The sequence below is a fragment of the Enhydra lutris genome, unplaced genomic scaffold (genome assembly GCF_002288905.1).
Source record: "Enhydra lutris kenyoni isolate GAN:26980312 unplaced genomic scaffold, ASM228890v2 scaffoldscaffold85, whole genome shotgun sequence".
In the NCBI taxonomy this organism is placed as follows: Eukaryota; Metazoa; Chordata; class Mammalia; order Carnivora; family Mustelidae; genus Enhydra; species Enhydra lutris.
In genome coordinates this window covers 6,924,878-6,944,137 of record NW_019154169.1, presented here as the reverse complement: position 1 = coordinate 6,944,137, position 19,260 = coordinate 6,924,878, and the positions used below count along the sequence as shown (strand labels likewise).

Sequence of the window (19,260 nt, the reverse complement as noted above, 5' to 3'; positions counted from 1 at the left end):
TGTGGCTGACTGCAGGACAGAGCTGGCCCCTGACAGGCAACACAGAGGGAGGGAGGCCCGCGGCAGAAGTCATCTGGAAGACACAGGAATGCTCCCAAATCCCAGTTCAGGAGTCCACCGCCCAGCACTCCAAGCTGTTCACATGACATCCCACCGGCCCCTGCAAATCAAGGCCCTGTGACTCTCCCTTGAGGACAGAGAGCTCTGTCCAAACCTGTCCTTGACATCAGGAGCAAGTCACTGCAAGGCATCCCTCGCTGAGCCCAAGCAGGTGGTACACGAGGCTGGCTGAGGCCCAGCGCCACCGTGACAAGCTGAGAAGGGCAGAGCCCTGCGATGCTGATTCTCCCTCCCGAGGAACTTGTCTTCAAACAGGTCAGTGTTTCCGGACCAAGGCTGCTGTGGGTAGCATCAAAATCAAAGAGGAACTGGAAATGAATTATTAGCACTTCTTCTGGGAAAAACAGTGAGCCATGTATCACACAGCAGGGGAGTGGGGGGATTCTGTGTCTAGACCAAATGGTATGAACAGAGTGGGTGGGGAACTAGCCCAGCACACACCCGGGCCACGCAAAATTGTGTGTTAAATCACAGCTTGCTGCTCCTAATGTGCACATTTCCTCCAAGCGCCTACCACACACAAGCATCAGAAACGCAGCAGGGGCTTCTGAGTGGGGCAGGCGTCGGCAATGTCCTGATGTCCTGAAGACAGAGCTGAAGGCTGGCTCCCTAACTGAACCCTGCAGGGACGGGAGCCTGTGACAGAAGGGCTGAAATGGCATTTGATGTCACCCAACACAGTGGATGACACCAACATCAGAAAACATTCCAAGTGCAACTACGGATTGGAAAATGCAAAAGGTGGGGGGCGGGGGGAGAAGATAGTTTGCTGTTTTCCTTCACTTTACATGGCAAAAAGTTAGGAAGGAAATAGGAATCTAAATGTTTAAAATGTTCAGAGATAGAAGAACTGACAAAATCAGTCACTGTGAGAACACACTTCTTTTAGGAGAGTAATGGATAAAGCTGGCCAAAAATAAGGCTAGAGAAATTCAAATAACTCAAACCAACAACTTGGTTTTAAAGGTTTATATAAAGCTCTTTTACCAGAATACAGATGAGACTGTCTTTATAAAATTATCCATTGAATGTTCATCAAAACTGATTCTTTATTAGGGAAAAAAAAAAACCCTTCCCCCTTAAAAGAGAATTTTTCCTATCACAATACTCTGACTCTAATGCATTTAAACTGGTAAGGAAGGACAACTTTGCAAAGGGAGAGAGAAATCTAACAGAATGGTTGTCAACCTTTGCTGCACATCACAATTCCCTGAAGAGTTTAACCTACTCTGATGCCTGGACTTCCCCACCAGAGTCCGATCTCACTGGACTGGGCAGCTTATTTTTCAAGTTCCCCCAGTCTACTCAAGATACTAAGGAATTACTATTCACTGTTTCAGCTGTAATAACGGTATTGTGGTTATGTTTTAAAAAGAGACCTTCTCAGGGCGCCTGGGTGGCTCAATCGTTAAGTGTCTGCCTTCGGCTCAGGTCATGATCCCAGGGCTCCGGGATCGAGGCCCACATAGGGCTACCTTCTCAGCGGGAAGCCTGCTTCCTCCTCTCCCACCCACCCTGCTTGTGTTCCTTCTCTCACTGTGTATCTCTCTGTTAAATAAACAAATAAAATCTTAAAAAAAAAAAAGAGAGAACTTCTCCTTTTAGAACTACATGCTGAAATCTTGGTGGGCAAAATGATATGATGTATATAGTGTGTGCTTCAAAATAATGGGCAGGGGAGGGCAAAGTCAGAATATAAATGAGACAAGACTGGTCACAACTAGGTGACATACACTCCATTTCTTATATTTGCAACTGCTCCTAAGGAAAAGTAAAATGGGGGCGCCTGGGTGGCTCAGTGGGTTAAGCATCTGCCTGTGATTTAGGTCATGGTCCCAGGGTCCTGGGATTGACTCCCGTGTCAGTCCGGCTCCCTGCTCAGTGGGGAATCTGCTTCACTCTCTTCCTTTGTCTCTCCCCCCTACCCAGGCTTGCTCGCTTTCTCTCTCTCAAATAAATAAATAAAATCTTTAAAAAATTAAGCAAATAAAAGAAAAAGTAAAATGTAAAAAAATCAAAAAAAATTTAGAAGTTTCCCAATGAATCGCCATGTGTAGCCTGGGTTATGTATCTGAAATTTGTATATACTTCTTTGTATGTCTTAAAAAGGAAATCAAAGCCACAACTGCCAACCAGACCTCTGGAATGGTGAAATGAGGAGCTCGGAAAATTCTTTCCGCTAAAACCCAACAATAAAACTGAACAAAACGGTAAAATACAACCATCTGAGGGCTCTAGAAATCCAAGGCATATTAAGGACCTGAGAAACATTCATTCAAGGAAAACCGCTGAACTTCAACTTCAAGGGGAAGCCATTCCATACCACCCCAACCCCCCAAGGCCCTCTCAAGTCATTGGTGGGCAAGCCTTTTTCTCAGAAGTCCACTCTTCGGCTCGTGGCCACAGTGTTGGGAGTCCCCAGAAATCTTGGAATCTCCCCAGACCTCAAGCGGCACAATCCCGTGACTTGGCTTGGCCATGAGGAAGCAGCCTAGCAGCCCCAGTCCTAAGTGGCCACCATCGACCACCACTCCCACCAGACTTCAGGAGGCCTTAAGCTCATCAGGGCCCCTCCCCACCCCACCCGGGGGACTAGACAGGTCGCGCAAGCAGAAGCAGTTGGGTTCTTTTATATTGAAGCAGCAAAACACCAAAAAGGAAGAGAACCCCACTCTTTACTATCCAAGTCATACGTGAGCCTTCCTGACAACCTGTAACGTGTGCCTTGTACCAGGTGGGACATAAACTCCAAGCAGCCACATAAAAAAGAAATAAAATGAAAAGTCACGGACGAGGAGAAATATCTGCAAATTACATATTTGATAAATGACTTATCTAGAACATTAAAAGGACCTCTTACAACTCAATAAGATATGAACAAAAGATTCAGAGAGACATTCTGTCAAAGACATACCTATGGCCAATAAGCACAAAAAAGGATGATCAACACCATTAGTCCTCAGGGAAATCAAAACCACAGTAAGACATCACTGTACGTCCACGAGGATGGCTATAAGCACAAGTGTTGGTGAGAATACGGAAAAACTGGAATCTTCAGTACATTGCTATTAGGACTATCAAATGGTGTGGTCACCTTGGAAAACAATTTGACAGTCCTTTAAAAAGTTAAACAGCACAGTTATCAAATGACCCAGCAACTCTCTTCCTAGGTGGAAATGAAAAGATATATCCACAAGAAGACTCGTACCTAAATGTTCACAACCATATTACTCATAATAGCCCAGCACTGGCCACAATCCAGATATCCATCAACTGGTGAAGGGATAAACAAAGTCTGACATCCCTGTACAAGAGGTATTTATTACTCAGCAATAAAAAGGAATGAAATACTGATACATGCTGCAACACGGAAAATCTCAAAAACATTACGCAAAGTGACAGAAGTCAGATGCAAAAAGTCCTACCTCAGGAAACATGTTTAAAAACTGCAAATCATGGGGTGCCTGGGTGGCTCAGTGGGTTAAAGCCTCTGCCTTCAGCTCAGGTCATGATCCCAGGGTCCTGGGATCGAGCCCCACATCGGGCTCTCTGCTCAGCAGGGAGCCTGCTTCCTCCTCTCTCTGACTGCCTCTCTGCCTACTTGTAATCTCTGTCTGTCAAATAAATAAATAAAATCTTTAAAAAAAACAAAACAAACAAACAAAACCTGCAAATCATTTCGGGGCACCTGGCTGATTTGGTTGGTAAAACACGTGACTCTTGATCTTGGGGTTGTGAGTTCAAGCCCCACACTGTGTGTAGAGCTTACAGTAAAAAAAAAAAAAGAAAACGTTGGGGCACCTGGGTGGCTCAGTCTGGTTAAGCGTCCGAGTCTTGATTCAGCTCAGGTCAAGATCTCCAGGTTGCGGGTTCGAGACCCGTATTGGGCTCTGTGCTGGGCGTGGAGCCTGCTTGAGATTCTCTCTCTCCCTCTGCTCCTCCCCCCACCTCTAAAAAGGAGTTTAAAAAATTGCACATCGTTTAGAAATGAAGGACTCCTGAAAAATGACATATCAAAACCTGCAGGGTATGTATGGGGAGTAAATGGAGTATGGAGGGAAAGATGCAAGAGAGAAGCAAGAAGTAATTTTAAATTTACTTGATGTAGGGTATTTCAGGGCTACCTAGTGAAGCAATATTGGTGACAACAAAAGTAACGACCCTGTTTTTTTCCCCTTGGCAACGGTATTTTTATTTATTAATTTTTTAATTCCAGTATAATTAACATTGTTATATTAGTTTTGGGTGTAGGATACAATGATTCAGCAAGAGGCATTACTCAGTGCTCATCTTGCGTGCTCGAATCCCATTTACCTATTTCACCCTTCCCCCTTCCACATCCCCTCTGGCAACCATCAGTTTGTTCTCTATGGTTAAGTCTTCTTTTGTTGTTTGTCCTTCCCTTTTATTTCTAAATTCCACATGAGTGAAAGCACATGGTATTTGTCTTTCTCTGACTTATTTCATTTAGCAGTATAATCTCTAGATCCATCCATGTTGTCGCAAATGGTAAGATCTAATTCTTTTTTATGGATGAGTAATATTCCTGTGTGTGTGTGTGCGTGTGTGCGTGTGTGTGTTCCATAATTTGACTATTGTAAATAATGCCACAATAAACATAGGGGTGCATATATTTTTTGAATTAGGGGTTTTAAAAAAATTTTTTATTTATTTATTTGACAGAGAGAGAGAGAGATCACAAGTAGGCAGAGAGGCAGGCAGAGATGGGTGGGGGAAGCAGGCTCCCTGCCGAGCAGAGAGCCCGATGTGGGGCTCCATCCTAGGACCCTGGAATCATGACCTGAGCCGAAGGCAGAGGCTTTAACCCACTAAGCCACCCAGGCGCCCCTTGAATTAGTGTTTTTTGTATTGTTTGGGTAAATACCCAGTAGTGGAATTACTGTAACCTATGATAATTCTATTTTTTATTTTTTGAGGCACCTCTGTGCTGCCTTCCACAGTGGCGGCACCAGTTTGCTTTCCACCAACAGTGTACAAGGGTTCCTTTTTTCTACATCCTTGCCAACACCTGTTGTTTCTTGGGTATTGATTTTAGCCATTCTGACAGGTGTGAAGTGATATCTCATTGTGGTTTTGATTTGCATTTCCCTGAAGAGTGATGTTGAAAATCTTTTCATGCATCTGTTGGCCATTCGTATGTCTTTGGAGAACTGTTTGTTCATGTCTTCTACCCATTCTTAAATTGGACTATTTGGGTTTTTGGTGTTAATTGTGGAAGTTCTCTATGTATTTTGGATACTAACCCTTTATTGGATAGGTCCTTTGAAAATATCTTCTTCCATTCAGTAGGTTTTCATTTAGTTGATTGTTTCCTTTGCTGTGCTGAAGCTTTTTATTCTTATATAGTCCCAATAGCTTATTTTTGCTTTTGTCTCTCGTCTTAGGAGAACTATCTAGGAAAATGTTGTTATGGCCAATGTCAGAGAAATTACTGTTTGTGCTCTTTTCTAGAATGTTTATGGTTTTAAGTTTCACATTTAAGTCTTTAATCCATTTTGAGTTGTTGTTTTGTTTTGTTTTGTTTTTTTTAGATTTTTATTTATTTGAGAGAGAGAGAGAGAGAGAGAATGTGAGAGAGAGAAAGCATGAGACATGGGAGGGCTAGAGGAAGAAGCAGACTCCCCACTGAGCAGGGAGCCTGATGCGGGGACTCAATTCCCGGGACTCCAGGATCATGACCCCAGCCGAAGGCAGAGGCTTAACCCACTGAGCCACCCAGATGCCTGGTATTTTCTTATTTTTGAAAAACAACCCACTTTTAATTGTGTCCAGCTCAGGCTCTGGACTGATCCTTTCCATGCACGAATATCAAACTGCCACATCCCCAGGAGTTCACTACTATAATCACTCTTATTAACAGGGTTAGCAAGTAGGGGAAATGAGACTGGAACCCAGGCCAGCTCCTTACTCACCAAGCTATCCACCAGTCCCCACTGCAATTTGCAGGATGAAAGTGGTGATGATATTCTCCTATCATCACCCTCAACCATGACAAACTAGTAGTTCAATTTCCTACTTTTATTGTGACTTAATGATGACTGCTTCATACAATTTACCTTATTTAAACTTCAGGGCAATTGTGGTAGATGATAATATTCTTACTATTATTTCTGATTCACTTTTAAGGCACTGGGTAGAACTGTACTTCCTCAGAACCCTGAAGCTAGCTATGGCTATAAGATTTGCGCTAGCTAATGAAACAAGAACAAAAGCAATGGGAATCAGTTCCATGTGGGATCATTTGAGGGCTGACATATAAGCCCCTATCTCCTCCTTATTGAATAAACAAACCTGTTTCAGATGGTGGAAACTGGGTCCCCGAACGAAGATGATATAGAGCAGATACCACCATCAAACCATGAAGAACAGTGGAATTAATCACTTAATGAAAAGTCTTTTAAGCCACTGAGATATTAGGGTTGTTACAGCAGCAGAACGTAGGCTATCCCTACTGATTCAGTACCCTTTGAGTTAATCCTCTTTTAACCAGGAGATTAAGTGAAGCTCAGACAAGTTAAATGATTTGTTCAAGGACACAAGTTGAAAGGTGGCAGAGGCAGGATTAGAATTTAGTTCTGGTTCCAGGGTTCTTAAAAGTTGTCAATTCAATAACTACCCCTCTACTTCTTCCCAATTCACTCACCACCTAATTCCACTCAACAGCAACATGTATTGAGGACTTATGATGGACCAGGGGCCACTGCAAAGAAATGTCTTCCAGAATAGTATTTTTTTTCCTAGTAAAATGTCTTTTTGGATTTTAATTCAAACTTTGCGGAATGAATATAATTGTTCATACGTTTCCATCTAATTTTTATATGGGAAAATTGTATGCTCTCAAAACACAATAATAACATTTTTAAACAAAACAATAAGCAGGAAATCTCAAGATTACATTTTAAGTACAATCAGTAGAAGGCTGGAACCACGTGTGGACATGAAAATGTTGACTGAGGTCAACAGAGGTGATGCAAGCCTGAGATGCTGTTGACTGAAGGGCAGTGGTGGTATGAAGGATGTGTAAGCTGTTTTTAGTCACCATGTTAATTGTTCAGTGTTCAGGAAGCGACTTTTTTTGTGTGTTTTATATCTTCAGGTATTAGTTTGTTACTTATCTCAGAGATAAGGCTAGCCTAAGGAGCTAGGCTGGCCCAAGTCTGTTGGGCCAATAAGATATGAGGAGTGAGGTACCAATCTTTCCTCCTCCTGTAGACACCATCTTATCTGGCCGGGATGCCCAACACTGCCAGAGTGCTCCAGGGCTCAGGCTAGGGCTGCACACAGGAAGACTTTTCCAGAACCAGGAAAAGAGAGAAACTCCATCCGTAATGGCTGCCGTGGTGGTGGTGGTGAAACAATCAACCATCTCTGTAACCTTTGGATTTCCTCCTCTCTGAGATAAGCAACACCCAGTTTTTTTAAGCTGACAGTGTTCAGGCTTGAATGTGCTTATCCCCAGGGTTTGTGGAGACTTATTTTATTTTAGAGAGAGCACATGTGTGAACACAAATAGGGGAAGGGAAGGAGTTGAGGGAGAGAGAGAATCTCAAGCAGACTCCATGCTGAATGGGGAGCCTGACATGGGGTTCAATCTTACAACTCTGAGATCATGACCTGAGCTGAAATCAAGACTGAGATGCTGACTGAGCCACCCAGGTGCCCTTATGGAGACTCTTAATGAATCCAAAGGCACGAATGTTTCTAAGTGAAGCAACATCCAGATCATCAATGGCCCCAAGTTCCCCTTCCCAAAACCGATCAGACTGCAAGCCAACCCACCTTCTCAGCTGCCCAGCCCATACTATACACCTGCCTGCCTACTCCCAAGGAGCACTGCCCAGGGGGTGTGTAAGCCTCTAGGACTCCAAACAACACAAAACATCAAAATATTGGTTTGAAGGAAGTTGTCTAATGAATAATAAAGCTCCTTAAGCCCCCAGACTTGTCTATCCTTCCGGGACTTACACATCTTTCTGTTAAATATGAACCTTGACTTTAAAAACAGGGTATTCTGGCCCATGCTGGGCTCCCCTAAATTCTGAACATTCAAAGCTGTAGAGGTTAGTGGCCCTGATTTGTTTCATTGGAATAGTTTATAGGATCATCAACATTTTGAGTCCCCTAGAAAAAAATTCCCAGGGGTAAAATATACGTGATTTCTTTTAGATTCTGTGTGCTTTGTACAATAAAGTGGTGAAACCTACTTTATCTAGGCATATTGCAACATATTTCAACTACAATCTCCATCTTGCCTCATCTTACAAAATATGTACTATTATTTTTTTTCTCCCACAAATAATGACATTGTAAAGTTACCATAAAATTATTTTAGACATTAGCTTTATAATGCACACAGAAGTATGGTTTATCAAAATTCTTTTAAGGGAACACAAACAAAAATATTTGAAGATGATCAGGAATAATCCTGGCCAGCCCACGCCCTAATTCCTGGTGGCTGAGCTATATGAACTAAGCATGGGGTACAAATCCTGGGGGAGAAAAGACTTCAGACAACGGCAAAGTCACACGTGCCTGGGGTGAGAGCCAAACGGGCAGTCAGTCAGGCTCCACACCCCCTTCCTCTCAGCTCTCAGGGGCCTCAAAAGCAAAGCTGCTACAAGACAGTATTTGAAAAGGGATTTTCTGGCCCAATGGGTCAACTCAAAAGATTCCCTTTCACCCAAGTAAAAGAGCTGTGGCCCTTCCTTCACCTCCACGTAAGTATGGGTACACATTTGTGTATACACACACACACACACACACACACACACACACACACACACACAGAGGCATGCGAGGGACGTATTCACCGTAAATTACTTGGGACTAATTCAGTGAATAATTATCTTCTTGAACAGTTTCCACTATTACCAAAAACTCTTATTCAAGAGATGATTGTTCTCGATCTCGAGCAGTATTTCAGCATGCACTATATCCAGCTCTTTCCAAAGTTACCTGAAGGGCTACATACTGGCAAAACTATTATGTTAATAATGCTCACATATTTAACCAAGTGTCCCCTAAAACATGATGTGATGTGCAAGGCTGGGTAACAGGCAGGAAAGGAATGATTTCCCAGAGAAGACCTAGACTCATACTATTTCACTCATTTGAGAAAGATCCTTAGGCCCCCTCTATGGGTAAGGCCCTACACTGGGCATGAGCCCTGTACCGTTACCAAAGTGCTTCTCAAACTCTGATGAATGTCCAATCACCCAGGATGTTGCTCAAAACTCAGATATACCTAGACCCCAGATCAGAATCGTCAGCAGTGCAGAACAGAGCCCCTGTATTTTTAACAAGTTGCCCAGACCAAGTCTGTTGCTCACTGAAGTCTGAGGACCACCATTCGGAAAAGCCTAGCAAAGTGGTTCTCAAACACCTGATTCATACAGACTATGGAAAATTTTGTTTTAAAGATTTTATTTGACAGAGATAGAGAGAGAGCACAAGCAGGGGGGGAGGTAGGCAGAGGGAGAAGCAGACTCCCTGCTGAGCAGGGAGCCTGATATGGGATTCAGTCCCAGGACGCTGAGATCATGACCTGAGCCAAGGCAGACGCTAAACCAACTGAGCCACCCAGGTGCTCCTTTATGGAGAATTTTAAAATACAGATTCTAAAGCCCACGAGAATTCCTGTATCACTTATAGGACTCTTAGCGGCAAGTGGCAGAGACCCAGCACAGACTGGCTGGAGAAAAAAGAAAAAGCAATTTTTTGGTTCATGTTACTGAAAAGCTCAGGGGTTGTTCTGATTTCCAGTTGCCCAAAGAATTTATCAAGAACCAATCATTTCCAATGTCATTTCTATTTCACCCTTTGGGCAAATGTGGCCCCTGTAGCATTAGGTTCATGCTAGCACCCTGGGAGAAAGAAAGCACCTCTTTCCTGGCAACTCTAGCAAGAGATATGTATAAATTCTGAACAGACTGACAGGGCTCATGAGCCCTTTCCCGAACCAATCACTGGGGCAGAGAGGAGCGGAACAATCGGAGAGCCCCACGACTGTGCCCATTCTACATCCAAACCTCTTGGACCAGAATGTTTCCCAAGGTGGGTAGGTGGGTGGGGGCTTTTTTAAAAAAAAAGCTGTTTTGTTCCAGTTTCTAAAAGTTCTTTTCCGAAAATGTGCAAAATACATACACATAAAGAGAAAAATGAAAATAATCTGCAAATACCCGAACTACTGAAGTTTTTAGAATCTGTAAACTCAAAATTGTGCATATAAACACTGATTTGTTGAGTAGAAACCTATTCTGTATGACGGAGCATTTCATTAAGGCTGAGTCTTCAATAACAATACCCCCAAACTGAAAAAAGACAAATATTTTAGACATTTTTATGACTGTTCAGCCAATATGGGTTTGCCTCCCTTTTCCCCTGAATTTCTTCTTGCTTTGAATCCCTACAGAAGGCTGTGAGTGTCTGCAAAGAACAATGATATTCTCTCAATTACTGTGTAATTATTGAAATCAGAAAGTGCCAGTGCGATAATCCTGCCAGCTAACGTACAGTTATCTATTGTATAACTTATAATTTCCAACTTATAAGATAGTTACCTCCTTCTATTCTCCAGGGCAGGGCTTGTGTCTGATTCACCGCTACCCCCTGCCTCCCCCCAGGCCTAGAGTAAGGAGTGTCGCACACAAAGCCGTGCTCAGTGAATGAATGAACTGGATGACCGAGGAGCAATTCTCAAAAGGAAAACACAAAAGAACTGTGAGTGGTTGCTGGGCCAAACCAGCAGCCGATATCCACTACACCTGCCCAAACAGACGCTCCAGGAGCAAAGCCAGAGAATCCCAGCTGTTCCCAAGACTCCGGATGTGGTGCCAATGCCCAGCCTAGGTTCAGAGCCTCACTGTCCAGGGAATGGGTGTGATCCGACAAGAAAGCTGTTTTTCAGATCTTTCGCAAGAGGAGAAACTTGAGGAAGGTGAATGTTCCTGCACTCCCACGCGGCACTGTGGGTGGGGGTGGGGGCAGTCGGGCCTGGGGCCTGCTCTCATATTGCTCACAGCCTAGGAGGCGGCAGATGTGCCTACAGGGAGCAGTGGGCTGCCTGGCACGGGAAAGAGGGCCCTGCACCAGCCGCCGCACCAGCCACCGTGAAGGAGGTGAGGCAGGTCCCAGCATGACCCTCGCCATCAGGTCACACTCAGGGGCTGAGATCAGGAGCCAGAGCTGCACTGCACCCAGACACCTGGGAGTGATGTGGGAAACAAAGGCAGAAGAGAAATTATTACATTTCCTTATTCCCTACAGCCCACTGACAAGTCCTTGAAACCAGAAGAGGGACCTTCTTCTAGGGACCCAGGTGCCTCAATGCTGACACTTGACTAAGGACAAAAGGCCATCTTAGCCTGACCCCAACAAGCCTGTGAGTCTACTTTAACATATAAAAATTCCTTTGGAAACTTCCTTTATCTCTACCCCCCAAGATACATGTTAGTAATTATCCCCCAAGTATATGACCCACCGATACACATCTGAAGGGTCTCATGACTGGGTTTTTATTCAACAGTAATAAACGACCTTTCCTAACAATAGCTGGCCCCTTCAGGATCCTGGAAACCTTGTTTCCAAAATACTTGGGAGGTTTATGCTCTCCTTGACCCCCTCCCAACTTGAAAGTATATAATGGGCCACTCCTCACGACCCCAATGCAGCTCTTTCTGCCCATGGACTCTGTCCCTGTGCTTTAATAAAACCACCTTTTTGCACCAAAGACATCTCAAGAATTCTTTCTTGGCCACTGGCTTCAAACCCTAACATTTCCTACATCAGGATCACTTGAATTTCTACAATAACCCCAAACCGTAGACAACACACATACATTCAATGAATGAGTCCTGTTGGCTGGTTCTTCTCTTTGTTTTTTTGGTTTTTTTTTTTTTATTTTATTTATTTACTTGACACAGAGAGAGAGATCACAAGTAGGCAGAGAGGGAGGCAGAGAGAGAGGGGGGAAGAAGGCTCTCCGCTGAGCAGAGAGCCCGATGTCGATCCCAGGACCCTGGGATCATGACCTGAGCCGAAGGCAGAGGCTTAACCCACTGAGCCACCCAGGTTCCCCCGGCTCGTCTTTCTATTCTGCAGAAAGAAGTTATGCACTCGGCCAAGATCACAGAGCTAGCAGGTGGTGGAGCTGGGATCAATTCCAGACTCTATTCCCAAGCCCTAGCTTGAACTACAGAGCACTATCCAAGAGGAAAGATGCGGATGATGTTAAACAGTACTTCCTGAGTGCCTAAGATGCATCAGGCTCAAACTAAATTCTTTACGTACACTTATTTAATGCACTGAATGGCCCCTTCAGGTAGAAACCTCCATCATCCACATTTTACAGGTGATGAAACTGAGAGGTAAAGTGATAAATCCAGGGTCACACAGCTAGCAAGCAGCTGAGCTTTGAATCCAGCCACTGGACCCCTGTTTTTAACCAGCACATGTTGATGCCATATACGGAAGAAGAGGAATGATGCCCTAGGCCAGGAGGTCAAAGAAAGTCCTTATTTTATGAGATATGTGTGTGTCATGCCTACTGCCTCAATGGATGAGAGGTAGCCAAGTGACCAAAGCTGGGCCAATCAGACCCCTGTCTCGGGGCCCTGAGCCTGTGGATCATGAGGCCAGCAGACAATGCCTGTCCCAAGCTCCAGGAGGCATCTCAGAATTCATTTAGGTTTGGACATGGGCTTCTGTCATTTTCAACCCAGAGAACCTAGGCTAAGAACTTCCTACCTGGATCCCTCTCTGCCCTCATCTACTATCATTCTTCCCTTCCCTTCCCTTCCCTCATAGCCCTCTGGCCACCATGGCCTCCTTGTAGTTCTTGGAACATGCTCTACAAGCTCCTGCCTCAGGGCCTTTGCATTTGCTATGCTGTCTGGAATGCTCTTTTCCCAATGTTTCCACAGCTGGCTCCTTAGCTTCAGGTCTTGATCAGAGTCACCTCTCTGGAGGTCAGCCCTGATCACCTCTGCCACTCTCCAGTCTTTCCCCTGGTCTGTTTTCTTCACAGCACATCTCACTACTTAACATGACATTATTTGTTTGTTTAGGCTCCAGTTCCCCTCCAGAATGTCAGCGCCAAAAGTATGGGGACTGTGCCTGTCCTGGGCCCTGCTGCAGCCTGGGCACTTGGGTGCTGTGTTGTAGGTGTTCAGGAAATACCTAAGTGATGATATATGCCCCACACACTTCAGTACATCTCCTGGGCCCTTTATCCCCACCCTCTGAAACACAGAAAGGGGGGGGACAGAGAGAGAAACTGACTCATATTTATCTGAGTGTTTACTATGTGGCAGCCACAGTTCTAAGCACTTTGCATGGATCATTTGATCCTCAGGAAAACCAAGGGCAGAAGCTACTATTACTCCATTATACAGAAGCTGAGGCACAGAGAGGGGTTCAGTTACTTGCCCAAGGACACCCAGCCAAGATAAGGCAAAGCTGAGCGGCGAAGCTGGCAGCTGCATGTCAGGCCTCATGCCATGCAGGTGGGCAAGCAGTTCCACAGATCCAGCAGCTCTGAGGCTGTCCTCCCTCTGTCCTATGCTAGCTTCCTGCTGAGCTCCCCACAACCAAGGCCCCAGAATGCTCCCCCCTGCTGCCTGTCCTCAAGTTTTGTCACCTGATGCCAGCTTTTCCCTTGGTTTAACCCAGCCATGGCGACAGAGGAGTCTTTCATTGACGTCACACAGTGGCCACCGTGGACTTCTTCTGAAGAGTACCCACAAAAACCAGGCCGCCATCAAGGGGGGGCCCTGCAGGCTAAATTGTCTGAGGGCACCCACACCTGCCTGTGACCTCTACTGGCATTTAACCCTGTCACAGAAGTCCTGGCTGGGCCAGTGAGGTGGGGAACAGACCTAACCCAAGCCACGACAGCCCAGGGGCAATCACAGGGACTAACGCCAGACAAGAGGAAGGTCTGCCGAGGAGCTGCAGGAAAAGCTGCTGAAAATACATTAGCAATAAGGACACTGGTCACTGACTCAGTCTACCCTTTTCCCAAACAGATTCTGCCTCATCCAAGTGGTGAGGTGTTAAGCGAGGTCTGTGCTCCAGGCTCCTCACTATGGATGGCGATGTCACCAAACTCTGACACCTAGTTATTGCCCGGGACTGAGAGGTAAACACTCCAACATGCAGACAGGGGCCGGGCTGGTACTGAGCTTTTCAGGCTGGTCGGAGAGGATGGATTGTTCAATCAATACTACCAGAGACAACTGGTTAACTATTGGCAGGGGGCACATTTAAGATCCGTATCCCACACCTAACACCAGAGGGGGAAAAAAAATCCAGGTGTTGGATATAAATAATGAAGCTCTACATTCGACTCTTGACCTCGGGGCTGGGAGTTCGAGCACCACAATAGGTGCAGAAATAACTTAAAATCTTTTTTAATTTTTTAAATTTACTTTATTTATTTATTTTATTTACTTTAAAGATAAAGTAACTAGCGGGGCACCTGGGTGGCTCAGTGGGTTGAGCCTCTGCCTTCGGCTCGGGTCATGATCTCGGGGTCCTGGGATCGAGCCCCGCATCGGGCTCTCTGCTCGGCGGGGAGCCTGCTTCCTCCTCTCTCTCTGCCTGCCTCTCTGCCTACTTGTGATCGCTCTCTGCCAAATAAATAAATAAAAAAAAAAAATCTTAAAAAAAAAAAAAAAGATAAAGTAACTAGGAACAAAACATAGTGTTTATCTCATCTTAAAGGCCAAAGTACAAAAGCAAACAACAACATCAACCAAAAAAATAAAAAAATAGTAACAACAAAATTCAAAGGTAAACAACTCACTAGGGATGTAAACCTGCATCCTATAACACATGATTTCTACCTTTAGTAATATAAAGATCCCCTACAAATCAGTAAGAAATTAAAAGCTACCCCCTAGAAACCCGGAAAACTAACAAGGAAATGCCGATGGCTCAGAAACAGGCAAGTCTGCGAGGAATAATAACGCAAGTCCTTAAACATACTTTTACACTTTGTTCCAGTAATTGCGACCCCAGGACTTTGTCCTAACAAAAATCTAAGAAGCAAACAAAGATTTTATGTGCTCAGAGTCATAATAAGGAAAGGTGGAAATGAACAGAATGTCCAGGGCACTGCCAGGATGGAACATCAAGAAGTCATTAAAAAGAATGTGCCCGGGGTACCTGGTGGCTCAGTGGCTTACACAACTATCTTCGGCTCAGGTCATGATCTTGGGGTCCTGGGTTTGAGCCCCGCACTTGGCTCCCTGCTCAGCCTGCTTCTCTCTCTGCCTCTCCCCACCTTCTCATGTCCTTTTTTTCAAATGAACAAAATCTTTAAAAAAAAAAAAAAAAGAAAGAAAGAAAAAAAGAAAGAAAGAATGTGGTGGACCTTGACCTTGACCCAAAGCTGCGGTAGGCTCTCCAAGGCAGATCCTTAAAGGACAATGTAGTCTGCAGAACTTACCTAGAGAGTATGTTTCTAGAACAATTATACATGCATGTACCAGAAATAGCTAACATGAGAGTACTTACCACATGCCAGGCACCTCTCTAACTTTTACATATATTAACATGATGAATCCTTATAGGCCAAGAGGTTAAGGCCATCACCATTTCACAGATGGGGAAAATGAGACACAGGATGATTAAGGCCCAACTCAGTTCATAACAAAACTGGGGTTTGAACCAGTGCACTGTGGCCCCAGAGCCCAGGCTCTTAAACACCATCTACTACACACACAGCAAGAAGGGCACACTTAGTGTCACTCCAGGCAGGTGCCAGGGTCACCAGGGGAAAAAGGAACTGCCATGCTTTGCTTTACATATTGCTCTGCTGCTTGAAATGTTTACAATCAGCATGTGGCTTCTGTAAGTTTTAAATCAATAAAAAAACGATCAATATTAAATTTCTGCCACATGACCTAAATGCAAGAAAGAGCAGGAGAGGACCAGCAGCTCTCAGTAATGCTGAGCAGCGAGCAGCGCCAAAGTGCACCACCTTTCACCCACCCCACATGGAGACAGAGGTGGGGGACACCCCTCTCTCCCAGAGGACACCCTGTAAAGCCATGTGGCTGGCTCAGGTATCCCATGGGTCACACCCACACAGGGAGTGAGCTCCCTTTACACGTGGATCCCTGGAGGAAGAGATAAGAAGGGTTTGGTGGACAAGGAGACTTTCTGCCCAATCAGTTAAGCAGGCTCGGGGCTCAAAGTCCGAGGGCCTACAAACACCTTATCTGGCCCACGCCTAAAGTTACCTATGTGTCAGCACCCAGAAAGTCCATTTTCTGCCCTGTAATAAATACTGTAATAAAAGGCACATCAGGATCTAGGTTAGTGGGGACTGTGGAAGGGCCACCTCTGTGGACTTGAGCCCTTCCTGACTTCATCATTGTAGGACACGGACATCAACTCCTCCTGGGAACGGGCTGTGTCAGCATCATGAATTAACAGCTGTGTCTGGACTGAGAGAAAGGGGAGCAAGGTCAGACCGCGGGTTGGGCTATCCAGGTTCCAACCCAGCCTTGACTCGCCCAATGACAAAGACCAAGGTTTTAGTCTCCCTGGGCCTCAGTTTCCTCATCTGTAAAATGGGGAATAAGAGTGCACCATAAAGAGGGCCAAAAGAGACGTGTGTGAGTAGGACACCTCAGCCCGTGTTCAAGGGGGCCAGGGACGGTCATTACTACCATCCTCCCAAACCTGCAGACCGAAGCCTCCAATCTCTCACCCCACTCACCACCCGCTGACTGATCCCGTAGCAAGATGTCAGGCATGCACTTGTCTCGAGCGCGGATGCCAGCACTGGGGTCGGGTACCACCCCTCCCCTCCCTCTGATAACACCTGCCTCCCTCCTCCTCCCACGGTCACCCCTCCATCAAGCTTCCAAGGCAACAAGAGGCAATGTCGGCAAGAACACTCAGAATAAAAGCAGAACCCTCTACCAGGCTCCCGCTCCTGCCTACCCTTCCACCCCCTTCCACGACACACCACCCACATGGGCTACTCGCCCATTCCTCCACACACCTAACTCACTCCCGCCTCAGCACCTCCGCGCCGGTTGTTCTTCACGCCAGCATGCCTCTTGCCCCAGATTTCTCGCAAGGCTGGCACCTCTGTCCTGCCAGGGCGAAGCTCGCCCCCGAGCTCCCCCACTATCCAGCCTCCCACAGCCCCCTCCACCTTCCAGAGTGCCTCTCATTGTTCTGCTTTAATCACTTCATAGCACTACTCATCCCCACCTGAAACAGCGGATTCATCTGTTTACTACTCTCTCTTCTGTGACCTTCAACGTGAACCTACACTCCAGGAGGACAGGCCTTCCCAGGCTCTGACCCCAGCCTTCAGGAGGCCTGCAATGCTCAATAAGTATCTGCCAAAGGAACAAGTCAGGGACTGGATGAATTAATGAATTCGACATCATTCTGGATCAACTCTTTCCCCCCCCCAGAGGGAATAAATGTGTTGTAATCTCCAGAAGAAAAGAAAGCCCTTAGGTAGCGCGCAACAGAATGCCTAACTGATCCCAAGGCATCCGAGTGATTTCATGCGTGCTCGTGCTCCAAAGAATTTATGACCCAGACAACACTGCCTGGGGTCACGGCTCGCCCCTGGCGAGGCTACTAGAAGGAGAGCCCCTCCAATGGAGCAGAGCCCTTTTTTGTTCTTTTGTCTAGGAATGGAGTTTCCGATCACAAGAAATTCAGATGCTCAAAAACCCAAGCATAAGGGTTTAATCCCCTGGCGTGAAGCAAGAACTCTCTAGAGGCTGTAGGTCTGATAATATGTGGCCAGTGAAAGAGAACAAAAATGGAAATGTCAACAGCAGCCTGGAGTCACCTCTCCCTGGTGACATAGGGGGACACACACCGGCTCCACCTGGCCAAAGGTAAGGCCTGCAGCACCTGTGCCTAAACAATGAGGTATCTGTGACGGTTCGTCTGTTTATCCCCAAACCAAGTGGAGGCTTGCCAACAGCGGAGACCGGTACACATCGAATGAATGAACGCGAAAACAAAGACAACCTGAATCACCAAAGGGAAAAACTGCAGATCAGAAGCCACCAGCCCAGTGGTTCGATACTCATTTCTAATGTAAACAAAAGTTCAAAAGAGTCGATACCCTCAGGATACCTGAATAATAGATGAGGGAGGTTTCTCTCTGGAGAAATATTCCAGCTAATAAATGAAGAGGAGGACAGAACTACAAATGTCACAATTTTTGCAAACCCCAAGTGATATCATGGGTCTAGGAAATGGTTATTTCCAGCCAGTAACTCTACAGAACATGACAGAGAGAGATCATGGGCTTCGCCCACCTGCTGACAGAACACGCAACAGCAGCCTGGAGAATTCACTGCCATCCCCACCTCTCTCTCTCTCTCTCTCTCACACACACACACACACACACGCACACATATTTGTGTGCGTGTGTGTGTGTGTGTGTGTGTACATCTCAAACCTGAATCCGACCCAGGCTCCAAACGCAACCACCCATTTGCAGAAAACAGAGGGACAAAAGAACAAGTTCACTACCAACGTGGAAATACTATCCTAGACACAGACTCTGGGAGATCCACACAACAAATTACAGGGCTTTTCTCAACAAATAAACTATACAAAAAAACGGGGGGGGGGAATGGTGGGGGTCCCATAGATTAAATGACACTAATAGGCATGTGAACCAAATCCCACAGTAGACCTTGATCAGAACAAATCAATGCTAAAAAGACATTTATGAGATGATCTGAAATGTTAATGCTAACTGGATTCCAGATGACATCAAGCAATTATTGTTATTGTTATTTTATTTTTTTAAGATTTTATTTATTTATTTGACAGACAGAGATCACAAGTAGGCAGAGAGGCAGGCAGAGAGGGGGGGAAGCAGGCTCCCCACAGAGCAGAGAGCCCAAAGCAGGGCTTGATCCCAGGACCCTGGGATCATGACCTGAGCCGAAGGCAGAGGCTTAACCCACTGAGCCACCCAGGCATCCCTATTGTTAGTTATTTTAATCAGGACCATAATATTGTCATTGTGCCCTTAAAAAAAATTCTTATCTTTCATAGATAAAAAACAAACTATTTGGGCACTTGGGTGGCTCAGTGGGTTAAGCCGCTGCCTTCGGCTCA

General features: G+C 45.6%; 1 protein-coding gene across 1 annotated transcript in view; it reads right to left on the bottom strand.

Moving 5' to 3' along the window:
- Positions 1 to 19,260, bottom strand: part of LOC111161521 (signal induced proliferation associated 1 like 3) — a 227,016-nt gene that overhangs the window by 192,640 nt on the left and 15,116 nt on the right. The gene's annotated exons all lie outside the window — the stretch shown is intronic.